We start from the raw sequence: 9,329 nt of genomic DNA, 5'->3' as shown, positions 1-9,329 counted from the left end.
GCAATGATAATACCAACATGGGCCAGTGAAGTGACGTCCTCCACAACTAGACTGAAGAACAAAAGGACAGCAACTTGTCTGTTCCCCTTCCCCAAATCCCCAATGCTGTTCTCCTCCCTGAATTCCCCAATGAAATCTATAGGAAAAAAAAAATCTATGTTGGAAAGGAGTCCACAGAAATTGATCATAATGAATAAACAATTTCAATAAGGTTGCAGGATCTTCTGATCAATATCTAAAAATTAATTATATTTCTAAATGCTTGCATTAAAGAATCTGAAAATGAACTTACAAAAATAATTCCATTTATAATAGCATCAAAAAGAATAAAATAACTAGGAATAAGTTTAATTAAAGAAGACCTAAATAAATAGAAAGACATCTCACAGTATGGATTGGTCGACTTAATATTGTTAATATGGCGAGTATGGATTGGTCGACTTAATATTGTTAATATGGTGATGCTCCCCAAATTAATCTACAGATTTAACACCATCCCTATGAAAATCATAGCTGGCTTGTTTTGTTTTTTTGTTTTGTTTTGTTTTTTCATAAGTTGAGAATCTGATCCTGAAATTCATAATAGCAGTGCAAGGAATCCAGAGCAGCCAAAATAATATTGAAAGAAGCATAAAGTTAGAAAACCCAGTTCCTGATTTCAAAACTTACTACAAAACTACAGTAATCAATAGAGTATGGAATGGACATAATGATAGACATGTACATTAATGGAATAGAAATAAGCCCTTAGATTTACTCAATTGATTTTCAACAAGGGTACCCAGACCATTCAATGGGGAAAGAATAGCCTTTCTCTAAATGGGACTGGACCACTGGATATCTATATGTAAAATAATGAGGTTGGACCCCTACCTCTCACTATGCACAAAAATTAACTTCAAATGAATTATAGACCTAAATGGAAAAACTAAAACTAGAAAACCCTTAGAAGAAAACATAGAAGTGTACCTTCATTATCTTGTGTTACATATTGGTTTCTTGGATATGATACCAAAGACAAAGCAACAAAAGGAAAAAAATAGGTAAATTAGATTTTATTAAAATTAAAAACTTTTGTGCCACCAAGAAAGTGAAAGTTACCACCAAGAAAGTGAAAGAACATGTCAAAAAATTATATAAAATATTTGCAAATCATATATCTATCTGATAAGGGACTTTTCCCCAAAATGCATAAAAGCTTTTACAACTCAACAATAGAAAGATAAATAATCCAGTTAAAAAATGGGCAAAGGATCTGATATTTTTGTAAAAAATATATACAAATGATAAATAAATACATGAAAATATGCTCAACTTTATTAATTATTAGGGAAAAGCAAATCTAAACCGTTAGATACCACTTTACATTCACTAGAATGTCTATATCAAAAAAGACTAACAATAACAAGTGTTGGTGAGAATGCAGAAAAACTTCATTCATTACTGATGGGAATGGAAAATGTTTCAGCCATTTTTGAAAATGGTTTGGAGGTTTCTCAAAATATTAAAAATGGAGTTACATAAACAAGCAATTACACTCTTAAGTATATATCTAAGAGAAATACAAAGATAAGTATTCACAAAATTTGGCGCATGAATTTTCACAGAAGTTCTCTTTATAATAGCCAACAATTAAAACGATTCAAATGTCCAGCAAGTGATGAATGAATAAACAATTGTGATGTATCCATAATATATAAAATTATTCAACAATAGAAAGCAATGAAGTACCAATACATGCTACAGCATGCATGAACCTTGAAAACATTCTGCTATATGAAAGAAGCCACAAAAGATCACATATTGGATAATTTCATTTTATATAAAATGTCTAGAATAGGGAAATCTATAGAGAGTGAAGAGTAAATTAGTGGTAGTCTAACCTACTGGGGCTGGGGGGTGAGCTGAGGAGTAATGATAAGTGACTGATAATAGGTACAGGATTTCCTTTTAGAGTGATAAGATGCTCTAAATTAAGAGGTAGTGAAGATTTTTCAACTCTGAATATACCATAGATCATTGAATTGTAAACTGTAAATGGGTAAATTTATGGTATGTGACTTGTATCTTCATAAACTGTTAATGAATTTTATTTGATACACCCAAATGCAGTTAGGTCTATTTTTTTTTTTAATTTTTTGGTCTTTTTCATAGGTCTATTTAATCTCAACTACCACACTGTTTTAACTGCAGAAATTTAAGTTCCTGAGTTTGGAATGATTAGTTGGCTCACATTGTACTAATTTACAGACTTCTTGCATATTTACTTTACTATTTGAATTTTATTTATTTATTTTTTTGGAGCAATAGATTTTATTTTATCATTCAGGCTCTCCCCAGCTTACAAGAAAATTATAAATGGAGAAAACGGGACTCTTAGGACCAGGAAAGTAAATACTTCCGCCAATATTTTAAAATACCATCTTCCAGGTCCTAAAGAAGTTAAGATTTTGTTTTTGTTTATATTATATCTTGTACACAGAATTATTGTAACTTATTCAAGTATACATTTTATATTTTTAGTATTTTGATTCCTACGAAACTTTAATCTTCAATTCTGTTCTGGGAGTCACTAGTGCGGGAAGAGTTGTGGTCACCAGGTTAATGTAGATTCTGGTTTGGTGCCAGTGCTGAGCCTGGAGCAACTCAGCAAAAGTCTCAGAGCACAGCGAGGTCAGTTGCCGTCTCTCTGCAGCCTGCTTAACTCCAATGGTTTTCCAAGAAAGAGTGCAATGATGTGGGCGGAGCTACCGTCTGACGAGAAAGTACCCCCAGCTGAGCACAAGTTGGGTGGGGTGGGGTCCTAGCTGAGTCAGCAGGGGGAAACAGTAGAGCTTACCAGGCCAATCAGATTCAGATTTGGCCAGAGAGGGTGGGCTCAATACAAGAAAGATGGTGCCTGCCTGCCAGCTGCACAAAGGTGGACCAGGAAAATGTGAACTGACCTCCAGCCCTCCCCCTGAAGCCACATACCTCCGTCTGTCCCCCCAACCTGTATGCCTCCAAGGCCTCCTGAGTCACCGTCCCCACCCCCCCCCCGGAGCCCAAAGTGAGTGCCTGCAAGTGAGCGAGTCTTTGTGTGGACCGTTTAAAAGGACACTTGGGTTTTCTGCAGCCTTCTGTCCCACCTGGATGGGCGAAATCCCCAATTTTTCACAGATGTTGTGGGGCTCTTCTTCCCGGCACCAGTACTTCAGGGTCAGAGCCTGGTGTGGGGGGGTTGGGGTTTGGGGGAAACCTTCTCACCCAAAATATCCCTCCTGATTCTCAACTGACACACAGGTTTGGGGCCCATTCCATGTCTCCACCCCTCCTACCTGTCTCGACGTGGCCGCTTCTTTATATTTTAGAACATCTGTTCATCTAGACTTCAGATGGTTCTACAGGTTGATTGTTCTATAATTTACCTGTAATTTTAACATGTTCACTGAAGGAGGCAGGCACAGTATTTATCTGCTCCACCATCTTGAATCTCTCCTCAAAATGCCCAGGTTTTAAGACAGTGACCAGCACTAATTGGTTTGGAGATAGGCTTTTCTGCTGGATTTGTCAATTCTAGTAAAAAATTTTCCCTCCAAGTTTCCCTCTTTTCATCTTCTTCATTTTCTTGGAATTATTGTTAAAATGACACATACATAGGACTTGATGCATATTCTCTATAAATATATAATTGTGATATAGTAGAATGTGTAGACTTTGAAATCAAGGAAAACCAAATTTTGACTTTAATGTTTATTCACTGAATGACTTGGGGAAGTAATTTAATTTCTCTGAAACTCAGTTTCTTTATAGAGAAACCAGCACATAATTTTCTTCAACTGAAAACTGATAGGTAATAGCTTTATGTCAAATGGTTAATATCTTCTAAATACTTAACAGTTTCAGATACAGAGTAATTACTCAATCCAGAGTTGTTATTTTCATTATCATTATTGCTATTTTTCATTATCTGAAATTAAGTGACTAGCTTCCCTTGATGGATTTATAGTCAATCTAGCTGCTATCTATGTGTCTCCTTTGGGAAGTTATTTGGTAGGGAGGGAACAAGTTTCCTTTCCTCTAAATTGTCTAAGACTTCCACATTGCTAAATCCATTGGTTGATTTTCAGGCTTCATCTTAACACTTCACACAGTTGCTGTCTCCTCCTTGAAACACTTTCTGCACATGCCATTCTGATAGATATATAGTGATGTTTCGTTGTGGTTTTAACTTGCATTTTCCTAATGTCTATTGATGTCGAATGTGTTTTCATGTTCCTACCTACTAATTGTATATCCTCGAGTGAAATGTATATTCACGTCTATTGGCTATTTTCTAATTGGTTTATTTCTTCATTTATTAATTATTGAGTTTTGAGAGTTCTTTATATTTTGAGAATTCTAAATACTAGTTTTCAGACATGTGGTTTGCAAATATTTTCTCTGAGAATGTACTTTTCTTTTCACCCTTTTAAAAGAATGTTTCATGGAGCAATTGGTTTTAACTTTGGTGAGATCCAATTGATTTGTTTTTCCCTTTGATGGATCATGCTTTAGGTGTCAATTCCAAAAACTCTGCCTAAACCTAGATTCCAAAAGTATTACTCCTGTTATTTTTCTAAATGTTTTATAGTTTTCATTGTACACTTAAGCCTGTGATCTGTTTTGAGTTAATTTTTGTATAAGATATAAGGTTTAGGTTGCGTTCACTTTTTTTGTGTCTGTGGATATCTAATTGATCCAGTACCATTTGTTGAAAAGGCTGTTCTTCTGTTGAATTGTTTTTGCACTCATGTCAGAAACCAACTGGCCATACTTGTGTAGGTCTATTTCTAGATTCTCCAGCCTGCCCCATTTAGCTATGTATCTATCCCTCTGCCAATATCACACTGTTTTGATTGCTATAACCATATAGTAGACCTTGATATCAGGTAAAGTGATTTCCTTCTACTTTATTCTTCTTTTTCAAGATTAATTTATTTATTCTATGGCCTGCACCTTTCCATGTAGTTTTTTGTTTGTTAGTTTTTTGTTTGTTTGTTTGTTTTTTGCTTTTTAAATAATCCACAGATTTTAAATGCCTTATTTGCCACCAGGGTATCCCACACTTTAACAAAGGATTCACTATGTTAACATTGACCTTATCATACAGCAGTGAAAGGACTGAAAATATGGGCAAATGACCCATCAAAGACTCAATGATGGAATTAGTAGGGTAAAAACACCTTTAAGGATGCGTTCTTTTCCTATAAGATGCAGTAAGTTCTCTAAACTAGCTACCAGAATATGGTAGTGTTACTTTCATAGCCAGAAAACATGGATCTAGAACCAAAGGGTAGAAGTGGTTGTGGCTCTTCTCATGATTATCATTATGAATCTCTTACAGAATTTCTACTTCTAGTTCTATAACTTTGGATTCTGTTGACATAGAGGTGTTAGTTAACAGATAATATAGGCTTACATGAGGAAACCTAATATTGGTTTCATTGAACTGGGTGTTAAGACCATCACCTGGCCATTTGGAACTTCTAGTCCCTTTTTACCAACAGACAAAAAAGGAGTTTACTCTATTAGCTGGTTTTAATCCTGATTATCAAAGAGAAACAGTGTTTGTGTTTCACAATGGGGGTGAGGAAGTCTAGTCATAGAGACTATCATTCCTGGAGTGCCTTTTACTACATCCATACCCAGAAGTAAAAGTTAAATGAAGACTATGGCCCCATAGAGAAGACAACTAGGGGCTGATCTTGTTTCCTGTCTGCTCAGGGAAGCCCTGTCTGCTCATGACCTTCCTATAGATGCTTTGCAGCCCACCCCCAAGCCTTCTCCAGGACCTGACGTCCAGCCACTGGCTCATTTCCCTGCCTTCCCACTTGGCAGCATTTGGAACCGCACCTGCAGCATAAGCCTGAGCCAGCGCACGGAATAGTGGGGTCGGGACCATTTCCAGTGAAAACGCTCAGGTTTGTAGGTTAAATGAATTCTGTTAAAAAAAGGTTTTTCAGGGAGCTCCCTCCATTTAGGGAACTAAGTTCAGTGTGTTCTTTAACTCTCAGTGACCTGGTGTCTGGTTGCTTATCTGACTGACTTTGGGGAACATTGTCTTATAAAGCTGGAGGAAAAGGTCAGTGCAGCTAACAAGTAGCTGTCACACCTTGTGACAGCTGCTGCAGTGAGATACAGGTGAGCGACATTCTGTTGTTTCCCTTTATCTTCACCTGAGGAGTCTCCTCATCTGAACTCATGGACAGGAGCCTCATTTCTTGGAAGGAGTGCAAAATCAGAAACTAAAGGAAGCCACATTATTGGCTTACAAAAATCAAAACAAATCATCCGGGAAATATTGAAATGGAGACAGGATCTGGCAGAACCAGTTTTTTCCTTTGTCTTTCAAATATATGAGTCCTCTGAGTGGGAAGGCAGAGAAGAAATCTCTAAAAGAGCTGGATGCTGGCTTATGTGTTTATGTTGTGTTGAGGTGGGGGGCCGCCCCTCCTCCTCATCGGGACTAAAATAGAAAATAATAGAACAATGTGTGGATCTGAGCATTAAAGGGACAAGTGTCCTGCTTTCTTTTTGTTTTTCTTTCCCTCAGTAGTAGTAGAGTAGACCTGGCTGCATGAGGGCATAGGTGTGGGCCCGTGTGCAGCCTCAGAGAGTCCACATCCCCTACAGAGCTAGCTGAACAGCCAAATATTTCCTGGTGAGGCCAAAGGTGACCCAGATTTGACACTGAGCACAGGGAGGTGAGAGAGTTCTGGGAGGTGGCAGATGGGGTGCCGTGGACTGTGGGCTGGAGGCCAGGTGAGGAAGTTTAAGACATTCATTTCGCACCACTGAGTACAATCACAGCTGAGAATCAGCCTCACAAAAAATTCTCTATGACTGAGTTTCAAACTTAAATGACTGAGTAAATTTGAGTAGTTTACTTACAAGTGTGACTAGATTAATTTTTCTACCTATAGGTGGAGATGGAACTCAAAATTGAAGCCAAGTCCATATATAGAGAGAAAGAAAATCAAATAGCTGCACACTTGATATATCAGTAACTATATGTTGTTTATATAACAACTGTATCCTCTTCCAATCATTCTGATAGATCTCTTGTTTTAGTGAAAGGTGGCAGAAGTATTTTTATTTTCAGCAAATGCAGAAGTTGTCTTAGTACTGATGAGATTGTAAGGGTGATGAGTGTTAAGTCTTTTGAATAGAGCTCAAAATACTAGAATAACATGCAATTATAATAAATAATATAACTATTTTAAAAGAGGTGTTATAATTGGCCCTCTGTAGTGCTTCATATATTTTAAAGCACATATATTATTCAACAGAGATTTTTACTTCACAATTGGCTGACCTCAATTTTTCAAATTCTTTAATAATAATGAGCTTATAAAAAGGCTACCATAAATTATTTTACTATAACTATTACTAATATTCTCCTGATTTTCTTTTCCATTTCAAGAGAACATGAGGTGATTAAGGTTCAGATTGTTTCTCTAAAAATAACTTTTTATGAGAAAGCATGTGGTGAACTTAACAAAATAAAACAATAACTGAAAACAATAGCTAGCATTTTCCCAAGTGATTTGTAGAGCAGAAGATTCATTTCAAATGCTGTTTTCACTGACTACTTAAAAGTAGTTGGCTTTATTCAGCTTCTATTTTTTTTCTTAAACAAAATTATGCAAATATCTTATTATGTTATTTTAACTCATTTCTTCACAAAAAAACACCTTAGGTTTTATCCTTCAAAGGATATGTGATTCTAGAATGCCTAAAGAGGCTCAGAGCCCTCATTATTATTTGTTTATAAATTGTTAACTACAAGACTTTCTTGCAGTAAACATCACACAGTAACTTTCCTGGAAGAGGATGGTTTGCACAGAAAGCAACTTATAGTTGCCAGAAACCACACCTTTATGTACAGTGTGGAGTCAGTCTGTCGTTCGAAAATCGCTGTCCTCTGAGATCATAATTTACTTCTCTAGGGAATATTTTTATTTTTTACCTAAATTCACATTAAAGCCTCATTCTGTGACAGAAAGACAGATAGACGACATCTCATGTCTGCCTCTCGATCCTTTCAGTAGTATAAGCAAGCACATGCACGACACTAACTCTTAATCAGTGTGCCCAGAGATGAGGCTCTTTTCCATTTTTTCAATCATTTAGAGACATAAATTGCACATACCACTTAATACAGAGGAAAAAGAGAAGCTGTGTTAGATCCATTTTTAACCATAAAAGGTTATTTCTAAAATGGCAGCTCGCAAGGGAGAATAAACGATCTTTATTAAAATGAAGGAAATTACATACTTCTAAAAATTCTTTAAGTAAATAATTCCAACAATGGAAGAATCAAAATTACCCCTTGGCAAATCTTGATAGATTATTTATGCTTTTGGAATACAGTCATCCAGGCACATGACCATCTTTGATTAATAATGAATGTGGTTTTAGGACGATCATAGCACTGTATTGTGTTACAAAGCCAGCACTAATCATTTGGAATAGAAGCAGCGAATGTGATTACTCTGTAATCAGAATAGATCAGCAATGATGGCTCTTCGGAGGAAAGTGTATAATATGACCATAATCCTATAAACTGGCCTTATATAATAAAACATGAAATGCAACCAGGCTAGGTTCTGTTCAGTGGTTCAGCAATAACCTAATGTCATCCTCTCAAAAAGGTGACTGTGTTGGAGGGGCTTCAAAAGGGGCCAGGGACCATGAGAATGAGGTGGCGAACTCAAAGGAATCAGAGTAAGGATGAGTTGATATTTTGACCCTGTGTTGGATTGTATTCCTCGCTTCTTTGTTCCCCTGAAAAATGCTGCCCCTGCCCTGTATGTAACATCTTGCATCTTTTATCAGTGGTTATTACAGAGGATAGATTAAACTGATCAGTGTGTAGTTTTGCGTTCATCTCTTCTGTGCACATGGGTGCTTTATATATAATAGACAGCATACCTCTCATAACTTGTGTTCTCTGCAGGTTCTTTGTGGCAGAGGTATGTTAAGACAGAGCTGGAATTCTTTTTTTTTTAATTTTTTATTGTTAGTTTCAGGTGTACAGAACAATGCAATAGCTATCCTTTTCACCCTCACAAAGTAACAACCCCCCTCCCCCCATGTATTGCCCTCCCACCCCCGATATCATACTTATCTATTACAATTCCATTGATTCCATTCCCCCCTCTACACCATGTCCCAAAACTATATGTATATATAATTATAGTTGACATACAATCTTATTCAACATCAGTTTCAGAAATACAGTGTGGTGGTCAGGCCTCTACACCGACTATGAAGTGGTCTCCCCAACAGGACCTGAGTCCATCTGG

This window comes from Hipposideros armiger, unplaced genomic scaffold (assembly GCF_001890085.2).
Source record: "Hipposideros armiger isolate ML-2016 unplaced genomic scaffold, ASM189008v1 scaffold_16, whole genome shotgun sequence".
Lineage (NCBI taxonomy): Eukaryota > Metazoa > Chordata > Mammalia > Chiroptera > Hipposideridae > Hipposideros > Hipposideros armiger.
This window is presented reverse-complemented; position numbering follows the sequence as displayed.